The sequence below is a fragment of the Taudactylus pleione genome, unplaced genomic scaffold (genome assembly GCF_031769625.1).
Source record: "Taudactylus pleione unplaced genomic scaffold, aTauple2 ptg000607l, whole genome shotgun sequence".
Lineage (NCBI taxonomy): Eukaryota > Metazoa > Chordata > Amphibia > Anura > Myobatrachidae > Taudactylus > Taudactylus pleione.
Window position 1 is genome coordinate 55,253 of NW_028285009.1, and position 26,073 is coordinate 81,325.

Below are 26,073 nucleotides of genomic sequence, written 5' to 3' on the forward strand. Positions count from 1 at the left end.
GAAGAACGTGTGTGTATGTGTGTGAGAGAGAAGAACGTGTGTGTATATGTGTGTGAGAGAGAAGAACGTGTGTGTACATGTGTGTGAGAAAGAAGAACGTGTGTGTATGTGTGTGTGAGAGAGAGGAGTGTGTGTGTATGTGTTTATGTGTGTGAGAGAGAAGAACGTGTGTGTATGTATATGTGTGTGAGAGAGAAGAACGTGTGTGTATGTGTGTGAGAGAGAAGAACGTGTGTGTATGTGTGTGAGATAGAAGAACGTGTGTGTATGTGTGTGTGTGTGAGAGAGAAGAACGTGTGTGTAAAACTGTGTATATGTGTGTGAGAGAGAAGAACGTGTGTGTATGTGTGTGAGAGAGAAGAACGTGTGTGTATGTGTGTGAGAGAGAAGAACGTGTGTGTATGTGTGTGAGAGAGAAGAACATGTGTGTATGTGTATGTGTGTGAGAGAGAAGAACGTGTGTGTATGTGTGTGAGAGAGAAGAACGTGTGTGTATGTGTGTGAGAGAGAAGAACGTGTGTGTATGTGTGTGTGTGTGTGAGAGAGAAGAACGTGTGTGTAAAACTGTGTATATGTGTGTGAGAGAGAAGAACGTGTGTGTATGTGTATGTGTGTGAGAGAGAAGAACGTGTGTGTATGTGTATGTGTGTGAGAGAGAAGAACGTGTGTGTATGTGTATGTGTGTGAGAGAGAAAACTGTGTATATGTGTGTGAGAGAGAAGAACGTGTGTGTATGTGTATGAGAGAGAAGAACGTGTGTGTATGTGTGTGAGAGAGAACGTGTGTGTATGTGTATGTGTGTGAGAGAGAACGTGTGTGTATGTGTGTGTGAGAGAGAAGAACGTGTGTGTATGTGTGTGAGAGAGAACGTGTGTGTATGTGTGTGAGAGAGAAGAACGTGTGTGTAAAACTGTGTATATGTGTGTGAGAGAGAACGTGTGTGTATGTGTATGTGTGTGAGAGAGAAGAACGTGTGTGTATGTGTGTGAGAGAGAAGAACGTGTGTGTATGTGTGTGTGAGAGAGAAGAACGTGTGTGTATGTGTATGTGTGTGAGAGAGAAGAACGTGTGTGTAAAACTGTGTATATGTGTGTGAGAGAGAAGAACGTGTGTGTATGTGTGTGAGAGAGAAGAACGTGTGTGTAAAACTGTGTATATGTGTGTGAGAGAGAAGAACGTGTGTGTATGTGTGTGAGAGAGAAGAACGTGTGTGTATGTGTGTGAGAGAGAACGTGTGTGTATGTGTATGTGTGTGAGAGAGAACGTGTGTGTATGTGTGTGTGAGAGAGAAGAACGTGTGTGTATGTGTATGTGTGTGAGAGAGAAGAACGTGTGTGTATGTGTGTGAGAGAGAAGAACGTGTGTGTATGTGTGTGAGAGAGAAGAACGTGTGTGTATGTGTGTGAGAGAGAAGAACGTGTGTGTATGTGTGTGAGAGAGAAGAACGTGTGTGTATGTGTGTGTGTGTGAGAGAGAAGAACGTGTGTGTAAAACTGTGTATATGTGTGTGAGAGAGAAGAACGTGTGTGTATGTGTATGTGTGTGAGAGAGAAGAACGTGTGTGTATGTGTGTGAGAGAGAACGTGTGTGTATGTGTATGTGTGTGAGAGAGAACGTGTGTGTATGTGTGTGTGAGAGAGAAGAACGTGTGTGTATGTGTGTGTGAGAGAGAAGAACGTGTGTGTATGTGTGTGAGAGAGAAGAACGTGTGTGTATGTGTATGTGTGTGAGAGAGAAGAACGTGTGTATATGTGTGTGAGAGAGAAGAACGTGTGTGTATATGTATGTGTGTGAGGGAGAAGAACGTGTGTGTATGTGTGTGAGAGAGAAGAACGTGTGTATATGTGTGTGTGAGAGAGAAGAACGTGTGTGTATGTGTATGTGTGTGAGAGAGAAGAACGTGTGTGTATGTGTGTGAGAGAGAAGAACGTGTGTGTATGTGTATGTGTGTGAGAGAGAAGAACGTGTGTGTATGTGTGTGAGAGAGAAGAACGTGTGTGTATGTGTGTGAGAGAGAAGAATGTGTGTGTATGTGTGTGTGTGTGAGAGAGAAGAACGTGTGTGTAAAACTGTGTATATGTGTGTGAGAGAGAAGAACGTGTGTGTATGTGTATGTGTGTGAGAGAGAAGAACGTGTGTGTAAAACTGTGTATATGTGTGTGAGAGAGAAGAACGTGTGTGTATGTGTGTGAGAGAGAAGAACGTGTGTGTATGTGTGTGAGAGAGAAGAACGTGTGTGTATATGTGTGTGAGAGAGAAGAACGTGTGTGTATGTGTGTGAGAGAGAAGAACGTGTGTGTATGTGTATGTGTGTGAGAGAGAAGAACGTGTGTGTAAAACTGTGTATATGTGTGTGAGAGAGAAGAACGTGTGTGTATGTGTGTGAGAGAGAAGAACGTGTGTGTATATGTGTGTGAGAGAGAAGAACGTGTGTGTACATGTGTGTGAGAAAGAAGAACGTGTGTGTATGTGTGTGTGAGAGAGAGGAGTGTGTGTGTATGTGTTTATGTGTGTGAGAGAGAAGAACGTGTGTGTATGTATATGTGTGTGAGAGAGAAGAACGTGTGTGTATGTGTGTGAGAGAGAAGAACGTGTGTGTATGTGTGTGAGATAGAAGAACGTGTGTGTATGTGTGTGTGTGTGAGAGAGAAGAACGTGTGTGTAAAACTGTGTATATGTGTGTGAGAGAGAAGAACGTGTGTGTATGTGTGTGAGAGAGAAGAACGTGTGTGTATGTGTGTGAGAGAGAAGAACGTGTGTGTATGTGTGTGAGAGAGAAGAACATGTGTGTATGTGTATGTGTGTGAGAGAGAAGAACGTGTGTGTATGTGTGTGAGAGAGAAGAACGTGTGTGTATGTGTGTGAGAGAGAAGAACGTGTGTGTATGTGTGTGTGTGTGTGAGAGAGAAGAACGTGTGTGTAAAACTGTGTATATGTGTGTGAGAGAGAAGAACGTGTGTGTATGTGTATGTGTGTGAGAGAGAAGAACGTGTGTGTATGTGTATGTGTGTGAGAGAGAAGAACGTGTGTGTATGTGTATGTGTGTGAGAGAGAAAACTGTGTATATGTGTGTGAGAGAGAAGAACGTGTGTGTATGTGTATGAGAGAGAAGAACGTGTGTGTATGTGTGTGAGAGAGAACGTGTGTGTATGTGTATGTGTGTGAGAGAGAACGTGTGTGTATGTGTGTGTGAGAGAGAAGAACGTGTGTGTATGTGTGTGAGAGAGAACGTGTGTGTATGTGTGTGAGAGAGAAGAACGTGTGTGTAAAACTGTGTATATGTGTGTGAGAGAGAACGTGTGTGTATGTGTATGTGTGTGAGAGAGAAGAACGTGTGTGTATGTGTGTGAGAGAGAAGAACGTGTGTGTATGTGTGTGTGAGAGAGAAGAACGTGTGTGTATGTGTATGTGTGTGAGAGAGAAGAACGTGTGTGTAAAACTGTGTATATGTGTGTGAGAGAGAAGAACGTGTGTGTATGTGTGTGAGAGAGAAGAACGTGTGTGTAAAACTGTGTATATGTGTGTGAGAGAGAAGAACGTGTGTGTATGTGTGTGAGAGAGAAGAACGTGTGTGTATGTGTGTGAGAGAGAACGTGTGTGTATGTGTATGTGTGTGAGAGAGAACGTGTGTGTATGTGTGTGTGAGAGAGAAGAACGTGTGTGTATGTGTATGTGTGTGAGAGAGAAGAACGTGTGTGTATGTGTGTGAGAGAGAAGAACGTGTGTGTATGTGTGTGAGAGAGAAGAACGTGTGTGTATGTGTGTGAGAGAGAAGAACGTGTGTGTATGTGTGTGAGAGAGAAGAACGTGTGTGTATGTGTGTGTGTGTGAGAGAGAAGAACGTGTGTGTAAAACTGTGTATATGTGTGTGAGAGAGAAGAACGTGTGTGTATGTGTATGTGTGTGAGAGAGAAGAACGTGTGTGTATGTGTGTGAGAGAGAACGTGTGTGTATGTGTATGTGTGTGAGAGAGAACGTGTGTGTATGTGTGTGTGAGAGAGAAGAACGTGTGTGTATGTGTGTGTGAGAGAGAAGAACGTGTGTGTAAAACTGTGTATATGTGTGTGAGAGAGAAGAACGTGTGTGTATGTGTATGTGTGTGAGAGAGAAGAACGTGTGTGTAAAACTGTGTATATGTGTGTGAGAGAGAAGAACGTGTGTGTATGTGTGTGAGAGAGAAGAACGTGTGTGTATGTGTGTGAGAGAGAACGTGTGTGTATGTGTATGTGTGTGAGAGAGAACGTGTGTGTATGTGTGTGTGAGAGAGAAGAACGTGTGTGTATGTGTGTGTGAGAGAGAAGAACGTGTGTGTATGTGTATGTGTGTGAGAGAGAAGAACGTGTGTGTAACTGTGTATATGTGTGTGAGAGAGAAGAACGTGTGTGTATGTGTGTGAGAGAGAAGAACGTGTGTGTATGTGTGTGAGAGAGAAGAACGTGTGTGTATGTGTGTGAGTGAGAAGAACGTGTGTGTATGTGTGTGAGAGAGAAGAACGTGTGTGTAAAACTGTGTATATGTGTGTGAGAGAGAAGAACGTGTGTGTATATGTGTGTGTGAGAGAGAAGAACGTGTGTGTATGTGTGTGAGAGAGAAGAACGTGTGTGTAAAACTGTGTGTATGTGTGTGAGAGAGAAGAACGTATGTGTATGTGTATGTGTGTGAGAGAGAAGAACGTGTGTGTAAAACTGTGTATATGTGTGTGAGAGAGAAGAACGTGTGTGTATGTGTATGTGTGTGAGAGAGAAGAACGTGTGTGTATGTGTATGTGTGTGAGAGAGAAGAACGTGTGTGTAAAACTGTGTGTATGTGTGTGAGAGAGAAGAACGTATGTGTATATGTGTGTGTGAGAGAGAAGAACGTGTGTGTATGTGTATGTGTGTGAGAGAGAAGAACGTGTGTGTATGTGTATGCAGTTGCACGGGGTGATGCAGTGACAGTAGTAAGTGGGGGGAGTTCAGAGAATAAACAGTGTGGAATAGACAGAAAGGGAGGGCTGTAATGGGAAGAACCGAGGGAAGGAGAGAGAGAGAGAAAGAGAGAGAGAAGGAGGGATTGCCAGGCTGCAGCACACACACACCTGCAGCACACAGGGATCATCCTCATCCCAGGCAGCATCTGGATCAGGAGCAAGGGGCTGGCTCCTACTAGGAGAGGGAAATTGGAAGCACTTAGCCATAAATGCACATCCAGACCTTGGCAGAGGGGACCCCTATATCACCGTCACGCCTCTATAGTCCCCCCTAGTATAAGCTCCCACTGTCACTGGGGAACAGCGGAGCACCCCTGGAGGGGATAAACTTCCAGCACAGCCCCCTGACAGGAGAATATCAGGGGCTGCACCTATAGGGTAAGTCTCAGGTGTTTTGTTTTTATGCTGGTCATACATAAGCTGTAATGCCTGTATATTATGGTCTACCATTACCCTACTGACAGCGAAACTGTCCTGCTGCCCATTAACTCTATAGACTGGTGGATTTAACCCCTTCACTGCTACATCACCAGTCAAATGTATGTCTTAAGAAAGTGTCATTGAAGCACTGCAGTACATTTTACCAGTCTCTACCAAAATTGTCCTAAAGTGACTGACGTGTCAGCGCGTCCCTTCGGATCTGCAGTGCTGGGGGTTCGCTATCTGTGTGCGGTTATTATGTCCTCATGTCTTTTTTTTTCTGCATTTGATGATTTCAAGGGGTTCAGCTGCAGAATCACAGATGAATTTGCTATTTATGTTATTTTTAAAAAAAAAGGATCACTATGTTATGGCTGTGATATGGCTTTGGTTGAGCAAACAGGCGGGAAAGAAATATTCATCTGCCTGGGTGATGATTCCTGGTGACCCGGGCTGAGGGGTTATTTCCACAAGTGATCACACCAGCAAAGATAGCAGCAGCATCAGCCCACGGAATAGAGGACCAGACTGACATACACAAGCAGATACTGCACCTAGTGATGCTGCTTCATCTCACTTTGCCTGTGTTGGGGATTGCGGCCAGTGAAGCCAAAATCCCTGCTACAGGTTTATTTATGCTGCTGGTGACTTCTCATCTGGCGCCTGCAAGATAATCAGGAATACATGCACAACATATATTATAGATAATGTCATAATGACACAGTTACCAACATTGTCAGCAATTTTTGGACTATGTTAGATGTTTTTTTTTTATGCATTTTGATCTTAGATTATCACTCAGGGTTTATTCTGTGTTATTTATGCAGTTGATGGAAAATATCTTCATTTGTTTACTAATTATTATTTTATCTGGGATTCCCGAATCTCAACTTAAAACAATTCCAAATAAAATAGCAGCCCCCCCATTCTCCCTCAATGCTCACCTATGTCCTCTCCACTGGGGCGAAAAGACTTTCAGAACAGATTTTTATTAACATTATCCATACAGATCTGGATAATATCAAGAATGATCCAAATGTTTACTATCTATCTCATATCTATCTATCTATCTATCTATCTATCTCATATCTATCTATCTATCTATCTATCTATCTATCTATCTATCTATCTATCTATCTATCTCATATCTAACTGTCTATCTCGTATCTATCTCATATCTATCTATCTATCTATCTATCTATCTATCTATCTATCTATCTCATATCTATTTATCTATCTCATATCTAACTGTCTATCTCGTATCTATCTCATATCTATCTATCTATCTATCTATCTATCTCATATCTCACATCTATCTATCTCATATTTATTTATCTATCTCATATCTCACATCTATCTATCTAACATCTATCTATCCATCCATCCATCTATCTCATATCTATCTATCTATCTATCTATCTATCTATCTATCTATCTATCTATCTATCTATCTATCTATCTATCTGTCTATCTATCTATCTAAACTCGGTCTGTCTTTCTATGGTGGATTTGTAGTGCATAATATTTAGTATTGGACCACTATTCTGATTGTAAGTGTTCCAGGTAAGGATGTTACCTAAAGGTTAAGCATTGCACAGTGATTTTTACACATCCATAATATGCATCTGATCCTATCAGGTACTGGGTATAAAAGCAGCAGATATGCAATAAGCATTTTGTGGTGTATTTAGAGGTCAGTGGCTAATGATTATAGACTTATCTTCTCTCCAATCAGTTACACTTCTGGTGTAGTAAACTGCAGGACTGTAAAAGCTGAACTGCAAATGTTAATGATGTTTTAATTGTATTTGAAATGTGGAATATTCTGAGAACTGACTCGTGGCTTAGCCTGTAGTTTATACACAGCAGGGGGGGGCAAATATTAAACTGATATCTATCTCTCCAAGGTTAAAGTAGGTGCTCAGCTCTGTTGTTATTAGAGAGCTGTATTGCTATTAGAGAACATGTGTTTGGCTGTAAACAGAGGTGGCTCACAATTACTTGTGTCAGGGAAATGTTTGGCGGGCGAGCTGAGATAATAAATGCCTCTGACTTAAGCTGGGTGCACAACATACAATGTACCGTCCCGACGCGGATTGGAATTATATATGGTACATATCGTATAGTGTGTACGCCTGATACGTTGTTCCCGGTTGTCGTTCATCGCACCGCCTCGTCTTCTGTGCTGCAGGTCAAATGGGACGATGTAATGACCGACGCGGTGCTGTTACATACATTGCGCCATCGTACACCGGATCGTGTGCATGGCGCGCGATGTATCATTACATCGATGATTTATTATTATTATTCAGAATTCAGTTTGGTAGATGATTCAAAGTATCCTGAAACGACTGACGTTCACTGATGGCATTAGGTCTGATATGTTTCTGCGGGTGGGAATATACCAGCATAGCCGGTCTTTGTGGTTCAATGTGCTGTCACAAAATGCACTGTTCTATGATGGAAAGCTAATTTGTAACTGAATATACTGTAACGTGATAAGATATGTGGTTAATTTTGTTTTTCTTATGCAGTGGTATACTAGATACCCTTTGCCTCCAGTATAGACAATCAATATTTTTTTTCAGTGATCACCCTGCATTCTAAATATACAGAGAGAATACAAGTATGCACTATGGACGCAGCACGTTATCGCTGCAGCTGTGTCACTTTCAGGATTCCTACAATATGTGTTAGAGAATCAAACAATCAACGCTATTAATGTCAGTGGCGTGCAGAAGTGGTTTATATAGTACATTGCACCTTTTACAGCATGGCCATAATTATTCAGAAGATCATTGTGCCCAACGCACATCACTATTAATGGATATGAGGTTCTTGTATTGGACGTGACCTTGGGACAGAGCAGTCAGAGAATTGATAATACAGTAGTTGAAAGATCAGTGGCCTATGAAAAGTTCTGATGCAGAGTGTTGATGAATGATTGACTGTATCCATTGTAGTTGTTGCAATAAATACATCCCTTGAGTACGTATCCTCTATAAACAATCTGCAAGGAATTGTCTTCTTTTGATGGGATATACAGTACAATCCTTACTGAGAATATAAATCTAACCAAGCAGTTCTTGCAACTAATATGGGGTCCCATTCAGGACTGGATTATATGAGGGCGGACATGACGGTTGCCCAGGGGCCCCCACTGCCCCAAACATTGCTTCTCACTTACACATTCAGCTTTGGGATGCTTGGAAAAAAAAACATATGTGGGGAAATCCCAACCCCCTCCCCCCCAACAAAAAAAATAAAAAAATAAAACTCTCCATCTTAAAATGAAACAAATCCATATGGCTTTTTGCAGAATATATATATATATATATATATATATATATATATATATATATATTAGGGGCGAGCGGGTTCGGATTTCTGAAATCCGAACCCCCCCGAGCCCCCCCGATCCGAGGCCGATCCGAGTCAGGCTCGACTTTTCCCGCCTGACTCGGATCTGAAATCGAGGCAAAAAGTCATCATCCCACCTTCCGGGTCTCGCGGGTTTTGGATTCTATATAAGGTACCCGCGTCGGCGCCATTTTCTCACTCGGCTGTGGACAGTGAAGAGGGAGGGTGGGAGTTAGGGCTGGCTGGGCTGTGTAGTGTAGTGCAGTGTAGTGTTGTGCTGTGCTGTGCTGCGCTGTGCTGCTGTTGTCCATATGGGCTGGCTGGACTGTGTTGTGCAGTCAGTTGTCCATGGGGGCTGTGTCCACTCCAAAGTCCTGTGCAGTGTCCCAGTCCTAAAGGGGTGCTGTAGTGTTGTCCAGGGGGTGCTCTGTCCATCAGGGGTGCTCCCCCCAAGTGCAAAAAAAAAATATTTTTTCTGTGTTAGTGAATTGTGTGGACAGTAGCCGCACGTGCATCAACAAAGTAGTGCCAAGCGTGCGCCTGTGTCATAAGTAAAGGGACGGCTGGCTTGACCGTTAAAGGGTGCTGTAACCCCCAAAGTGCACTCCAAACAAAATAAAAAATATTTTCTGTGTTTGTGAATTGTGTGCACTGTGGCTGCACGTGCATCAACAAAGGAGCAGCACCAAGCATACGCCTGTGTCCCATTAGTAAAGGGCCGGCTGGCTTGTCCGTTAAAGGGTGCTGTAACCCCCAAAGTACACTCCAAACAAAAAAAAAAATATTTTCTGTGTTTGTGAATTGTGTGCACTGTAGCCGCACGTGCATCAACAAAGGAGCAGCGCCAAGCGTGCGCCTGTGTCCCATAAGTAAAGAGCCGGCTGGCTCATTTCTTAAAGGGTGCTGTAACCCACAAAGTGCACTACTCTCCAGCAAAAATAAAAAATATTTTCTGTGTTTGTGTGCGCCTTAGCCGTACGTATATGTCAAATCAATATAACATAAATGGAGGACCAAACTTTCTCCGATAAAAATAAAATAGGGAAAGATCAAGAACCACTTCCTCCTAGTGCTGAAGCTGCTGCCACTAGTCATGACATAGACGATAACATGCCATCAACGTCGTCTGCCAAGGCCGATGCCCAATGTCATAGTAGAGGGCACATACAATCCCAAATGGCAAAGTTCAGGAAAATGACCTTGAAAAAAACATTTAAATCATCTGAAGAGAAACGTAAACTTGCCAATATGCCATTTACGACACGGAGTGGCAAGGAATGGCTAAGGTCTTTCCCTATGAACATGACTAGTGGTTCAGCTTCACATGACGATGGAAGCCCTCCTCCCACTAAAAAAATCAAATGAGTTAAGCTGACAAAAACACAGCAAAGAACTGTGCGTTCTAAGAAGATATCACAAATCCCCAAGGAGAGTCCAAGTGTGGTGGCGGTTAGCGATGCCTGACCTTCCCAGCACTGGACGGGAAGAGGTGGCTCTTTCCACCATTTGCACGCCCCCTGCAAGTGCTGAAAGGAGCACCCACAGTCCACTTGCTGACATGCAAATTGAAGATGTCACTGTTGAAGTACAACAGGATGAGGATACTGGTGTAGCTGGCGCTGAGGAGGAAGGCGAGGAGGATTCTGATGGTGATGTGGTTTGTTTAAATCAGGCTCCGGGGGAGACAGTTGTTGTCCGTGGGATGAAAAAGCCCATCACGGTCATGCCTGGGCAGAAGCCCAAACATTCCACCTCTTTGGTCTGGCAATATTTCTATCTAAATCTGCACAACAACTGTCTTGCCATATGTACCATATGTAAAGGTGAAATAAGTAGGGGTAGGGATGTTAACCACCTAGGAACATCCTCCCTTATACGGCACCTGCAGCACGTTCATAAAAAGTTACTGTCAAGTTCAGAAACTTTGGCTAAGACCGTAAGCAGTCCAGGGACACCTAAATCCCGTTGTCCTGTTGTATCCAAGCGCCTGCAAACCACACCGTCAACTCCCTCCTCGTCAATTTCCTCCTTAGTCAGGAGCGGAAGTAGTCCTGCAGGCCATGTCTCTGGCATGACTGACTCTCCTATCCGGGATTCCTCCGGAGGATCCTGCATTGCTACGCCTACTGCTGCCGCTGCTGCTGTTGCTGCTGCTGGGAGTCGTTCATCATCCCAGAGAGGAAGTAGGAACACCACTACTTTTACTAAACAATTGACCCTCCAACAGTCCTTAGCGAGGAGGATGAAGTACGACAGCAGTCATCCTGAAGCAAAACGTATAACTGAGGCCTTGACTGCTATGTTGGTGTTAGACGTGCGTCCGGTATCCGCCATTAGTGCAGTGGGATTTAGACAATTGATGGAGGTAGTTTGTCCCCAGTTCCAAATTCCGTCTAGATTCCACTTCACTAGGCAGGCGATACCGAGACTGTACAGAAACATCAGAAAAAGTGTCCTCAGTGTCCTGAAAAATGCGGTTGTACCCAATGTCCACTTAACCACGGACATGTGGACAAGTGGAACAGGGCAGACTAAGGACTATATGACTGTGACAGCCCACTGGGTAGATGTATCACCTTACGCAGCAACAACAGCAGCGTCACCAGTAGCAGCATCTCAGAAACGCCAGCTCGTTCCAAGGCAGGCTACGCTGTGTATCACCGGTTTCAGTAAGAGGCACACCGCCGACAACCTCTTAGAGAAACTGAGGGAAATCATCGCCCAGTGGCTTACCCCACTTAGACTCTCCTGGGGATTGTGATATCTGACAACGCCACCAATATTGTGCGGGCATTACATCTGGGCAAATTCCAACACGTCCCATGTTTTGCTCACACAATAAACTTGGTGGTGCAGAATTTTCTGAAAAGCGACAGGGGCATGTAGGAGACGCTTTGGGTGGCCCGAAAAATTTCTGCCCACTTTCGCCATTCAGCGGCTGCGTGCCGAAGACTGGAGCGCCAGCAAACACTCTTGAACCTGCCCCGCCATCACCTGAAGCAAGAGGTTGTGACGCGGTGGAACTCAACCCTCTATATGCTTCAGAGGATGGAGGAGCAGCAAAAGGCCATTCAAGCCTATACATCCACCTATGACATAGGCAAAGGAGGGGGTATGCACCTGACTCAAGCGCAGTGGAGAATGATTTCCGTGTTGTGCAAGGTTCTCCAACCCTTCGAACTTGCCACACGTGAAGTCAGTTCAGACACTGCCAGCTTGAGTCAGGTCATTCCCCTCATCAGGCTTTTGCAGAAGCAGCTGGAGAAAGTGAAGGAGGAGCTAAGACAGAGCGATTCCGCTCGGCATGGGGGACTTGTTCAGAATAGACTGGAAATGCGTGGAAATTAAGGTTATTGAGGTTAATAATAGCATAGGAGCAGAAAAACCAACACATTCTGTGATTTTAGCTGTTTTTATTCTTTTTAAAAAAAAAATACAGATCCAAAACACAAAACCCAGAACCCAAAACACGGAAGGGTGGTTTTGGCAAAACCAATCCAGATCCAAAACACGAACACGAAGAAAGATCCAGATCCAAAACCAAAACACGAAAAGTGGCCGGTGCACACCCCTAAAATATATATATATATATATATATATATATATATATAATGTCTTCTTTTTTTTTTACCACAGTTCTCTTTGATAAATAATGTTGCACCCAAAAAATGGCCATAGACTAAAATCATGAGAGCAGCCATTTTGTTTGAGCTCAGGTCCCCATTATGAGAACATAGGTGGGAGTATAGTGATGGAAAAGCAGCAAGTAACTAATCTGTCGGAAAATAGAGGAAGGAGAGATTACTGAGTAGTGGAATAATGTCACTTAATCCTATTATGTTTATTGTAAATTGCAGCGTGTGTTATAAACAGAGACCATGACAAATAAGCTACTATTGTGTGTAAATATATTTCATTGTGTTAGCAATTCAGCCTCTTACTTGTAAGGGGGTATGACTGATATTAGTGGTGACTCTTTTCCGCTATTACAGCAGATGAGTCCCTCACCTAAGATGATGACATCCTGTAGTTGGAGTAATTTGTATTTTTATTTTAATAAAAATCTAAGTATAAAAATAAAAGCTTTCATTTTATTCCCTTGGTCCCATGAAACTCAGGGTTTGATTCAGGGCCGCTGATAAGCGGCCGCTCGTTCGCTCTGAGCGATGTTCGCACAACTGCGCATGCGTATGGGTTGTAATGTGCATGCGCAAACCAGTCATTGCAGTCGGAAATCGTGCGCTCGCAAAACAGCGAGGGGCTGCTAATGTGATTGACAGAATGTACCGTTTGTGGGTGGTAACAGGGGAAGGTGCTTGAAAATGGGGGAGTGGAGATCCGAACACAGGCGTGCCTAACGGTAAAAAGGGCGTTTAATGGGAGTGCATAATTAGTAAAGGAGCGTCATCGACCACGTCACTTGGTTGTCTTTTAGCCTGAACTGCTCGCAGTGATTGCGGTAGGAAAAACCAACTACAAGCACTGCGAGCAGTTCAGATGCCTTTCGATGTACCCGATTAATCTAATAAATACCGGAGATGACATGTGTTGCGAATGGCAAAGGGGCGTCTTTACAAAATAGCGAGTGCATTTTTCGTTCGCTCACTCATAGAGGCGTCAACAAACCACAAAGAGCGAGCGCTCAATTTAAATAGCCGGCCCCTTTTTGGGAACGACCGTCCACAAATAGCGTCCGGCTCTCAGTCTGCTACTAGTTACCATTCTACCTACTCTCCTCCAGTACCTGCTTTAGCCGGAGAGCTTCCTCTGGTGCAGGAAGTGTAAGGTCAGAGGTCAGGGAGTTACTGAGCCACCACCTGCATTGGATAATGATGGCACTGGTGAGGGCAGGTCCAGTGAACATTAGACAGTCTATTCTTACTAGCTGGTTTGCATGGACTTGACTTCTCTAGAAATAAATAGCAATACCAGTAGAAATAAATATTATGGGGGGGGGGTTCAATTAGCCGCAGTAAAATCTTGGTTACAGCCACTGGCGTAACTATAGAGGGTGCAAGGGGTGTGCTTGCTATGGGGCCCAGCGGCTTGTTGGCCCAGGAAGCAACCCCCTGCACCCTCTACAGCAGGGGTGGGCAGTAGGTGGCCATACAGATGTGGTTGACATTCCAATATGCCTTGCAACAGTTTTAGCATAGTCAAATAGCAAAATTGTGGCTGGGCATGCTGGAATGTGTAGTCCTACAACATCTGGAGGGCCGTTTATTGCCCACCCCTACTCTATAGCCAAGTACAGCGCTGATGTCTTTTTTAATCAGGAGCCTGTAGCGAGCCAATAGGAACTCGCAGACCCAACAGCCAATCAGCAGTCTGCGAGTTCCAAGTGGCTCGCCACCGGTGCCTGATTAAAAATGACATCGGCTCTCTTAGGCACTGCAGAGGCTTTAAGATCTGTTGCCTTACTGGGCCTAAGCCTTGTTTTAGTGGATCTTTCCCACCCTCCGTCCATGTCTCTTGTTTGTGTTGCCTTGTCGTTGGTTCTCTTCTGAACGTTAGCTATGTTGGGTGTGCAGTAAAACAACAGACGTGTGCAAGTTTTGAGTTCTAAGCTCCAAGTTATACTTATTTTTGTTTAAGGGTGCACTAGGTTGGTAGTGCATTGTAGGTTTCTGATGTGTTCTTGTCCGTCCTTTGTTGGTCACTATACTTTTGTTTAGTACTCGCTAATATTTTCATTTATTGTTATTTAAAAAAATAGCTGACCTAATTTTAATCAAAACTTTGTGCCTGTGTGTTTATTTTGGAATAAGTTATTATCCATGTTAGTGTTACATAGAATGTGAAACATAGAATTTGACGGCAGATAAGAACCACTTGGCTCATCTAGTCTGTGTTATTAATTATGTAATTGACATGAGAAACCATCCAATAGTAGGTTTATGCACTGTAGTGAATGCTCCATAGACCTGGGAATGCAGAATAATGTAAAATAATAATATATATAATAATAAAGCACAATGTGGTGATCCGGCATATATGCGCAAGTTCCGTTCGGATGGCACTCCCACAAAAATATTCAATAGGCCCGGGTGCCCTCCACAGAAAGCTCCAGCAAAGCTTCCAACATATACAGCATAATGGTGGCACTCCGGTAATAATCCATACAACAGCAGGCAATAATAGATGAATGTTTCGATGGTGTAATTCATCGTCTTCAGGTATCCTGAAGACGATGAATTAAACCATCGAAACGTTGATCTATTATTGCCTGCTGTTTTATGGATTATTACTGGAGTGCCACCATTATGCTATATATATATATATATATATATATATATATATATATTTATATCACATACATTGATTAACAAGTACATTCTGTATGCAATATGGTATATTTTAAATGTTATTTTCACACAAGAAAACATTAGAACTGGGAACCCAACCACTACGTTTGCATGGCAGGAGGGCGGATCTTGGTGAAGTTTCTATAGAAACAAACCAAGCCCTCATGTTCATCCATGTTCCTGCTCTGCCAGGTGACTGACCCTCTAATAGAGTAACAATATAAATCAAGTGCATTGGCTGGAACCTGATATAAGTGGAGGAAGCCCACCAAGGATTTCCCCTGTACTCCTGCGGGCCAGTCCACCCCTGTTTACTGACCAGACAAAGTGGAATTTTGCAGCCAGCAGCGGGACTTCCAGTATGATAACAGGAGAAAGTAGGAACGCCAATCCCAGGGCTTTTTTTTCAATCCCGGGCATTTGGTGGCGGTGGTGCCCTGTAGAGAGGTGGGGTGGGCGGTCCAGCTGGCGCAGGGCTGCGCAGCGTGACCTGTGTCCTCACGACACGCTGCGCAGTGTGCACAGCCGTGGGAAGTGAGGAGTCGGGCAGCGTGCTCAGTGCTGCCCGGTATCTCAAAAAAAACCTTTATGGCCAATTCCGGGATCGGGAATGGAAGCTTCCAATCCCGGGATTCAATCCTGGCCATTTTTAGGCCAAAATCCAGGGATCATGCTGATTTTGGATTGGCCTCCCTAGATGAAAGGTTTTACATGTCTCCTTACCCTACTACTGCTCACCTCCTCCCTAGCTGTGTATGTCACCTTCATTTCATATAACGGAGTGCTGGACTGAGCATCAGTGACAGAAGCCTCATATCATTACTTCATTTGTCCTATTTGGAGACCCGGTTCCTTATCTGACTCAGGGGTCTATTTACTAAGTAGTGTTAGGAGACAGAGTGAAAAGTGATAAGAAAGTGATAAGGTGCCAGCCAATCAGCTCCTAACTGTCATTTCACAGGCTGTATTTGAAAAATGACAGTTGGGAGCTGATTGGCTGGCACCTTCTCACTTACTTATCACTTTTCACTCTGTCTCCTAACACTACTTAGTACTTACTTCCTGCGCGCCTCTTCTTGTGCTCATACCTTGATCATGTCCTTACTCACCTACAGTAAGGGGAGATGAACTAAGCTCTGGAAAGTGATAAATTGGAGAATGATAAACTACCAGCAACTCAGCTCCTAACTGTCATGTTACAGGCTGTGTATGAAAAATGACAGTTAGGAGCTGATTGGTTGGTAATTATCACTCTCCAATATATCACTTTCCAGAGCTTAGTACATCCGTCCCCTAATCACACGAGTATGAGTAATACAGACCACTGCCATCAACAAGGTCAGCCCAGTCACCCTGAAATACACTGTGCTGCTGTGAGCATTCGAATGATCAGATTGGCTCTAGGTCTTACTGTCCCCACCCACTTCTAATCTGGGAACATAACAGATGAGCCACTAGTGGGTGACGAATGAAATTATAAAGATTTGCTCCCTACTCAAATGCACCTTTTTAAAAACAAAAAAATTTTTTTTAAATAACCAGGATGAAGCTGCTCGGTGTATACACATGAAATGTCGCCATGCTTGTACTGGATTTCCATACAGGACTGAACAACAGGTGATTTTTCCCCAATTTCTGAGTTTGTTTTCTGAATGTTGCTATGGCAGCGAAGAGTCAGATAATGTGAACTTCCAGGGCCAAAGGGGGCGTGGCCAGTGCATGTGGTCAGGCCTAGGCCGCAGTACATTGTACCCGCCCTACTCCCTCTCGGTGCCACCATCTAGTACTCATTAACCATTCTCTGTAGATGTGTCATTATTTTGCTGCAAACATTTATAATTTGTGTTTCATTTTTGCTTTTAAGCTTTTACCTGGGAAGTTGGTGGAAACATTTGCAGTAACGCTGTCGCTTTCTCCTGAGATGAACAGAACAAGCCTTCTGTAGCTAAAGCACCCCGGCTTGAGTCGGATGAGCGCTTTCAAATCTTGAAATATTCAATCAAACATTTGTCAGCAGTCTCCCTCCATGCGTTGACATTTGAATGCAGTAGAACAATTGACATTAGCCGATACCTGAATTCAGATTGGAAAGACGCCGGTAGGCAGCCAGGTGCATCTACAGACACAGTGGCTGATGCAGTATCCAGGGCGGAAGCGTACGCACCCGAGGCGTGTTAGTCTCTGAATATGTGCAGAATGACTCTATGTTTCCATCATGTCCTTTTCTTTTGGCCAATTAATACCCATTTTGCTACTAACTGCTTTAGCCTCATTGTATGTACTAAAATGGACATGATGTGGATATAACGAATACATATGTTGTTTAATAAAGCTATGTGTCTGGATACAGGTAAAAAAAACAGTGCAAGGATTACTTTTACCATATGTGAGGTATATACGTGCCTCGTGCCTCAGTGCTATTACATTAGTGAATTGATTAGATGCACTTTCATGGTTGCTATTTTATCTGACAGAATGGCTATCTGCAGGGGTGCAGAGGGTGGGTGGGTACAAAATGCAGAGCCCAGCCTCTGTAGGGACACAGGGCCTGATTCAGCAAAGATTGCAACTGCGATTGCGCACGCAATTGTCCGATTGTTGCGTACTGCACATGTATGCATCGCCGTGAGTGTGCACGAACCAGCCACTGCGATCGGGACTGTGATCGCAGTAACTACGAAGACCCAACGCAGAGTGATTGACAGGAAGTGCCCTTTGTGGGTGGTGACGGGGTCAGTGGTCGGAGAAACATAGGCGTGCCAGCGCGTTTGAACACCGTTGCAGGGGCGTGCATAAATTAGCCACTGTGATGCCATACGCAGCCTGAGCACTTATAGTGTGCGATGAAGTTAGCAATCCCTGAGTGAGGTCAAAGCTTGTGCAAATGTGCGTGAGGCTGCGATGGTTCTCGATTGTACCGATGGTTTTGCAGTCTTGCTAAACATTACAGATGTGTGTAAGGTAAGGTGGGCGTCCTTATGTTGTGCTGCAACGGCATAGCTATCGCAATGGATTAGCATACTATTGCAGTGGGACTACGTGCATAATCGCTATTGCAATCAGTAGTGAATCAGTCCCACATTTCGGTTGTAATGGTCTGTGATGTCTTCCAGTGGTAAAATAGGAACATGTGCTAATCTTACAGATAGGACTGCAATTCAATGACAGCTGGAAATCCAGAAAACGTACAAATAACTAGAGATGTGCGCCGACCCCCGTGTTTTGGTTTTGGATCTGGATCTACCCTGAGTTTGGATCTGGATTGGTTTTGCCAAAACCTCACCTCCGTGTTTTGTTTTCGTGTTTTGGTTTTGGATCTGGATTTTTTCTTAAAAAATCATAAAAACAGCTCAAATCACATAAAATGGGCCTGTTTTTGTTCCTACAGTATAATTAACCTCAATAACATTTATTTCCAGTAATTTTCAATCAATTTTGACCACCTCACAATATTATTTGCTTCACCTAGTTAAGGCCAAAAGCTTGCATCCAGTGCAGGTTTGCTGGCTGTGTCGGCAGTGCGGGGGTGCCAGCGATGTCTTTAGTGCAGGTTTGCTGGCTGTGTCTGCAGTGCGGGGGTGCCAGCGGTGTCTTTAGCGCAGGTTTGCTGGCTGTGTCGGCAGTGCGGGGTGCCAGCGGTGTCTTTAGTGCAGGTTTGCTGGCTGTGTCGGCAGTGCGGGGGTGCCAGGGGTGTCTTTAGTGCAGGTTTGCTGGCTGTTTCGGCAGTGCAGGGGTGTTCTCAATGCAGGGTGCCGGCGGTATCGGCAGAGCGGGGGTGCCAGCGGTGTCCTCAGTGCAGATTTGCTGACTGTGTCGGCAGTGCAGGGGTGTTCTCAATGCAGGGTGTCGGCAGAGCGGGGGGGCCAGCGGTGTCCTCAGTGCAGGTTTGCTGACTGTGTCGGCAGTGCAGGGGTGTTCTCAATGCAGGGTGTCGGCAGAGCGGGGGTGACAGCGGTGTCCTCAGTGCAGGTTTGCTGACTGTGTCGGCAGTGCAGGGGTGCTGGTGGTGTCCTCAGTGTCGGCAGTGTGGGGGGTCGCTGAGGGTATCCTCAGTACGTTGGGCAGCAGTGCAGGAGTGTCGGCAGTGGTGGTGTCGGCAGCGGGGGATGCTGCCAGGGGGGGTGCCGGTGGTGTTGGCAGCGGGGGGTGCCTGCGGTGTCAGGCGGCGGGGGATGGCGGCCGCCATCTTCTTTTCCTCTTTTTGTGCAGTTTTCAATGGGCTTAACGCTGATTGGCTGAGAGCCGTGACAGACGGCTCTCTCAGCCAATCAGCGTTAAGCCCCCTGAAAACAAAACCTCGCGATTCGACAGAGGGGTCACAAGATTTTGCCTCGGGTCAGGGATCCGGGGCAGGCAGGGAGATCTGAGCTTGCGCTCGGATCGTCCCGGATCCCCGAAATTCGGGTGGGTTCGGATCTCTGAGATCCGAACCCGCTCATCTCTACAAATAACTCACATTCTGCAACTTTTTTAACCTTAACTTAAGCCTATTTTGCATTCCAACCCGTACCAGTCCCACAATGGGGTTGAACCATTGATCTTATGGACCACTATGGTCTATTACGTTTCTCCAAGAGGAAAGTTGAACATAGGGTAAAGTATCAGTAAATATTTTTGCTGGTGCGAGGAGAAATCCGACCAAAGTGCCGGCCGCGAAGATGTTTTCTGTATAGCGCGGCACTAACAGCCGCGCGACCGCACCTTAACACCCTTGTTAAGGCAGGAGAACCGGCAATCTCCCACCACACAGCGCACTGAATTGAATAGCACCGGTAGCTCGCTCAATTCGCGTTGAATTGAATTCCCCCCAATGTAGTTATGCGCAACCTATAAAAAAAATCCATTTACCCACCGTCTCACTGGTATATTAATAGTCGCACATGTCATGTATCATTTCGAGCTCCTGTTCAGCACTTTATGTTGAATGTACAGTTGTTGGTTTGAATTTTTTTGTGATCGAATAAGTGACCATTGTGTAAACATCGAAACACAATCTATCGCTCTTGTCGGTGAGTGTTTTAAAGTATGCCTTATCCCGCACTCGGTATTGTGTAGGCAGTGACAGTAATTACGCATACACACGGAGGTGATTTGTGCAATAGTTTGATGTAAAAAGAGATAACGTGGAGCTAGATGTACATAAAGAAATATGGTTTAATAAAAATGCTAATAAGTATAATGCATTTCCCCCCTCTGCCTTCAATTAGCATATGTAGACGATTTGACTAATTATGAACAGCTGTGAGTCAGGTGATATATATATATATATATATTATATATATACATTGCTGTGTATGTTGTTTTTACTGCCTGACAATGGTGTGTGTACTGTATACCAGTGAAAACATTTGACTTCTCAGAATATTTGCTATGGAAGAGACATGCAATGCTTTTGAAATAGAATTTTTCCAAATTCAGTTCTTTTCGTTGATTCTCGTGTTTAGTAAATCTGCAACTGTTTTTGCCTGGTTGTATGGAGACTGACCTACAGCAGACCACAATTACAATCCCTGTGAGCTCCTGCAGCTAATTGATATACTGTAACCTATAGCAACAAATCAGCTTTCAGTAATCTGACAATAATTGTAATGAATACCATGGTGCAGCTCATCAGGTCTCTTTGCTAAAGGGAGAAATCCCATTTCTTTGTCGATAAATGCGTTTTCTCTGGAGATGGGGCTACTCCCTATCTTCTAAGACCCTGGCTGGGTCTCTCTGAAGTCTATTTAAGAAGGATCATGGGGCTGCTGAAATTTGTGGCACCTAAAGGTGCATACACACGTAACGAATTTGTAACCAACGATTTTCTGTCAGATTTTCCCTTGAAAAAGTGAACGGTTTTTGGAAGTGTAATGAACGATTTTTTGAACGATCAATGAATAATATTCCTTCCCTTAATGAAAATCGTCATGTTGGACAGTCTGAAATGGACTATGGGCCTGATTCTGATCCGCTCGCAAGCGGGTCGATGGTTGTGCATTGCGCACACGCGGCGTGCGCAAGCCCCGTAGCGAGTGAGAAATTCACTTGCTCCGGGGCTCGCTACAAACGGGGCGGCTGTCAATGTTGATCGACAGCTCGCCCCGTTTTGCAGGCGGGGTGGGGGGGGGTCGCTACACAAACGGAGGCGTTCCTGAAGAAAAGCCTGCCGTTTATGGGCGGCCCTACTGATATCACCAGTGATGTCAGTAGTGAGCTTCCTGCTCTATTAGAGCTGGAAGCTCACTGGGGCTTGCGGCAGATGAGACCCTACCGCAAGGGTCGCTTCGCAAGCCCGTTGGCCGCGAAGGTCGCGACCATCACCTGGCCGCTCGCAAAAGCTGTGGGTGGTCACCCACAGCTTAGCGAGCGCTCAGGAGGCCGGGTTTTTAAAAAAAATAAAACGCCCGCCCTGATTCAGAGCAAGCGTTCGCTTTTTGCGAGTGGCTCTGAATCAGGCCCTATGAACGATAACTACAAACGGGAGCGCGCATTTGTGATTATCGTTCATCGTTATAACTCATAAAATGAGTGATTTTTTTTTAACGAATTAACGATAACGACGTCGTTATCGACAAAATCGTTAAAAAATCGTTACGTGTGTATGCACCTTTAGAAATAAATAATAATAATAATATATGTACTGCCTCTGATCGCTAGTGATAAAAAGGTATGAAACGTAGGCATTTTGACTTTTGCAGTCAAAAATAAAGGGACCGCGGCAGATGTGCACTATGGGTAAATAACCCAGATATTATTTATCTAAGTATTACGTCAATCCTTCTGAAACGGCTGTTTTCGAAGGATTGACCGCAAGAATACCGTAATACAGAGGTAGGAATAATGCCGGATTAAGGCTTGGGGCGTAGTTGCCTACCTTTGGCTTCTCCTCCCCGGGAGAAGCCTTGGTAGGAGAAGCAGGTGGGCTGAGATGCTTCCAGCTCTGATAGCTCTGTGTTCTGCATGCAGACTACATACAGTGCAGAACGGTTCCCGAGTCCCCTCATCCGTGTCATGGATGCTGGTGACCCCCCCCTTAATCCAGCCCTGGGAAGGCAACTACACATCCCAGCATGCCCTGCCACAATTTTAGTATGACCTAACAGCAAAATTGTGACAGAGCATGCTGGGATGTGTAGTTCCACAGCCACAGGTTGCCTACCCCTGCCGTAAAAGATGTATCCCGTCACCCTATACTCACTACGAATCAATGAGGTGCAGTGAATTGCAACATAACTTCTCTCCGCCAGGCACAGGGCTTGTAACCACGGTCACAGTTATCATTATGTAATTTATATGCATCATTTATGTGTGTATGCATGTATGTATAATTTATACCATCTTCAGCTGCTCGTCAGTTTAAAGCCTGAAAGTGTCATTTTAAAATGTGCATTACATAATTACCGAGCTCTCAGTTGCCACCGTTTGCGTCCGCATGGATTATACAATCATGACCCTAACGAGCTAAGAGGGCGGCAACGATTCCACAGGATGGGAGATCCATCGCTGCCACCCGGACAGAGGTTTCTATGGCAGCGATTCCATAATAATTTAGTAAAAAATAATATTTAAAGAACATCCATTAACTTAGTATCTACACAGTCCCCAACTGATAATAAAATGCTGTGCAAAGGATTGTTATAAATCTTATCAGTGCGCACGGTTAAACAACAGCATTTAAAGGGCACCAGCCTCACAGGTTTCCTCCTTTCTTTGTGTTGTGTGAGGTAAAAATAAATTGGAAAATATTATCTTTGGATCAAGACATTTCTGTGGGAGATAATGGGCTGATACACTGTGGCTGATTCGGACCCGCTCGCGAGCGCATAGCGGGTCGATGTTTGGCCACTGCGCATGCGCACGCCGGAGCTGGCTCCCACGTGCACATGCGCGAGACCTGGCTAGCGATGGGTGCTCCGTCGCTACAGGTCTCGCACCAAAGCAGGCAGCTGTCGATTTTGATTGACAGCTTGCCCCGTTTTGGAGGAGGGCAGGGGTGGTGGCTGGCCAAACGGAGGAGTTCCCGAAGGAACGCCTGCCGTTTGGGGGCAGCCCCACTGACATCACGAGTGACAGTTGGGAGTTGATTGGCTGGCACCTTATCACTTTTCACTCTGTCTCCTAACACTGCTTAGTAAATAGACCCCAAAGGGACTTGTGTCAGTCTCCATATGTGCCCCCTACTCTGTCTCTGGCACTGCAGGTGAGCAGACTCTGCGCATGTCTAGGTTTCTGGGAAGCGCCATGCTCCCATTGATTTTTCTGTTGCGCATATATAGTATCTGGGAACATGGTTGCAGCGCTGTTTTCCCTTTCCCGGTGATTTATGCAGCAAGGTGGGACTCCTGAGAGGGAAGTATAACACATGGGGTGCAGGGTGTGTGGTGCACACCGGCTCCTGGGTCCAGAGGTCCCACACCGCATACCCTGCACCCATGTATTATAATTACCCCTACGGTGTACCACCCTGGCAGCGGCAGTACTGCAAAAGTCGCCGGGAAAATGGCGCTGCAACCATGTTCCAAGAGATTTGCTCAGCGGTAAAATCACCAGGAACATGGTGCCCGCACCTTGTTCCCCAAAACCTGGACATGGGCAGTAGACTCTGTATCCATGATAGATACGCCACTGACCACACAGGGCCCTAGGCTACATACTGGTGTGGATCCCTGCTCCTCTTCTGTAAAAATAAAGAAATCAAAACCAGTTTGGCTAATCCACGGGTCTGGGTGCCCAGCGAGCAACCAGAGGTGGATTTATACCTCATGGGGCCCTAAGCAAACACCGATTTGGGGCCCCCCTCCTCAAACAATCCATAACACTATATTTTTGTTCCTGATTTATTCCCCTTACATTATTGTTTGTTTTTCCCACTGCCCCCACCATAGATGATGGCAGACGGACAGAAATATGTGCTAAGTATGTGTTTCATAGCAATCTGTGTCACAGAGCTAACACTCTAATACATACTTGCCGACAATCAGCTCCAGCCTTCCGGGAGGGAGCTGATTGTCGGCTAATAGCAGGGGGTGGGGCCGGCCATTGGGGGCGGCCATTTGGTGGCACACTGGGGGCGGGGGCGGGGCCGCACGATTGCATCATCGTGACTCCGCCCCCCTCTTCACAATGCTGTTATTTTCAGCATTGTGAAGCAGCGGGGCCACGATGACGCGATTCTGCGCGAATCGCGTCACCGGGCCCCCCGCTGCGGGGGTTTCCGTTTTTTTCAGGGGGGAGGTCGGGAGGTTCGCAAGCTTCTGGGAGGCTTGCCTGCCTTTCCGGGGGGCCGGGAGCGGCACCATAAAATCAGGAGGCTCCCGGCCAAATCGGGAGGGTAGGCAAGCCTGCTCTAATATAATATAATTATTGACAGTAAATTTTAAGTAGGAGTGATTGCCATCCATGGACTATTATACAGTATAAGTGCATTAATTACTGCAATGATCATAATAAAATGACTTGATTTATTAGCAATATAATGTGAATATAACCCAGTCTTCTATAAGGATGTTACAGTACACAGGGATTGCTGATAGCATTAGACAGTAAGGCAAATTCACTATGAGCAGTTATGCTGTGTATTAGATCATGTTAATTAGGAGTGGATGAGAGATGGATATGCATCAACATTGTTATATTTGATTTAGAAGTCAGAGTATACAGCAGCTCAATAGTTTGCTGATTATATTGTAGCCTTAGGGCACACATGATTATTGGTTCCTCCCTACCTCTCCTTACGTTTGCAATAATGGTAGAGTGCAGCTGAAAACACAATGCACATACATACCCCCTACTCATACTTGCCTATCCTCCCGATTTGGTCGGGAGCCTCCTGAAAATCGGGTGCCACTCCTGACCTCCCGGGAAGGCAGGCAATCCTCCCGGCTGCCGCCCACCCCTCCTAACCCCCCGCAGCGGCATTGTGTAGTGGGGGCAGGCCAAGCTGACGCGATTGTGTGGCCCCACCCCTGCTACACCCACAAGTGCCTGTCACCCACCCAGCCACTCCCCCTTGTCTCAGCCACGCCCCCCGTCCTGCCCATCTGGTTGTTCACTCCCGGAAGGAGCAGCCAGAAAGTCGGTAGGTATGCCCCTACTATGATGGTGGTCTTCTTAATTTAACAGCACCCCAGACACACTCTCTCTGATTGCAGCAGGCAGTCCTTAAGTCCAGTCAGAATGAGACATACTTACCTACCCTCCCGATTTGGTCGGGAGCCTCCCGAAAATCGTGTGCCCCTCCCGGGAAGGCAGGCAAGCCTCCCACAAGCTGCCGACCCCTCCTGCCCCCCGCGATTACATGAGAATGCCTGGAAGTGGGGGGGGCCTGTAACGCGATTCACGGCGAAATACATCATTTTGGCCCCGCCCCCTGCTTCACAATGGCGGGATAATCGGCCCGATTTTGACGATCTGGCTGCCCCCTCCCGGAAGGGGCAGCCAGAATGTCGGCATCTCTGAAGTGAGAGCCCTCCGCTGACGCCCACCCCGATCGTAGCAGATGGATGTTTGTGAGTGTAAATACAGGGGCAGGTGCACCTCACCTTCAAATCTTCTATCCTCTCTGGCCAACGGCAGCTCACCTCACCTTCTTCTACCGCTTGCCGGGTGCCGGCTCCAGCACATACCGCTCTGTCTCCTCGACATGCGTTGGAGCCGGTACCCAGCAGCTGTCTCAATGCGCTGACAGCCTGCCGTGGCCCGAAAATATTCGACAAGCCCAGCACAACTAAAAATGGCCTCAATAATATAGACCTGTCAGCAGGCCCCCTGGGACCTGCCTGGCCCTAAGCGGATGCCTATGTTGCCTAGCTACTGCCATCAACCATTGATATATACTATAATGCAGTGGTCCTCAGGAACAGGGCCTGATTCAGAGCTGCTTGTAAGCGGCCACTCGTTCGCTCTGCGATGTTCGCACAACTGCGCATGCGTACGGGTCGTAATGCGCATGCGCAAACCAGTCATTGCGGTCGGAAATCGTGCGCTCGCAAAACAGCGAGGGGCTGCTAATTTGAGTGACAGGATGAGGCGTTTGTG

General features: G+C 45.6%; 1 protein-coding gene across 1 annotated transcript in view; it reads left to right on the forward strand.

The window, feature by feature from the left end:
• The first annotated feature begins 5,046 nt into the window (after window positions 1–5,046).
• LOC148480679 (G protein-coupled receptor 22-like) overlaps window positions 5,047–26,073 on the forward strand; it is a 423,524-nt gene continuing 402,497 nt past the window's right edge. Inside the window, exon 1 of the mRNA XM_088453979.1 lies at window positions 5,047–5,347. The gene's annotated coding sequence lies outside the window, so the exon portion shown is untranslated. The remainder of the gene's footprint in view (window positions 5,348–26,073) is intronic.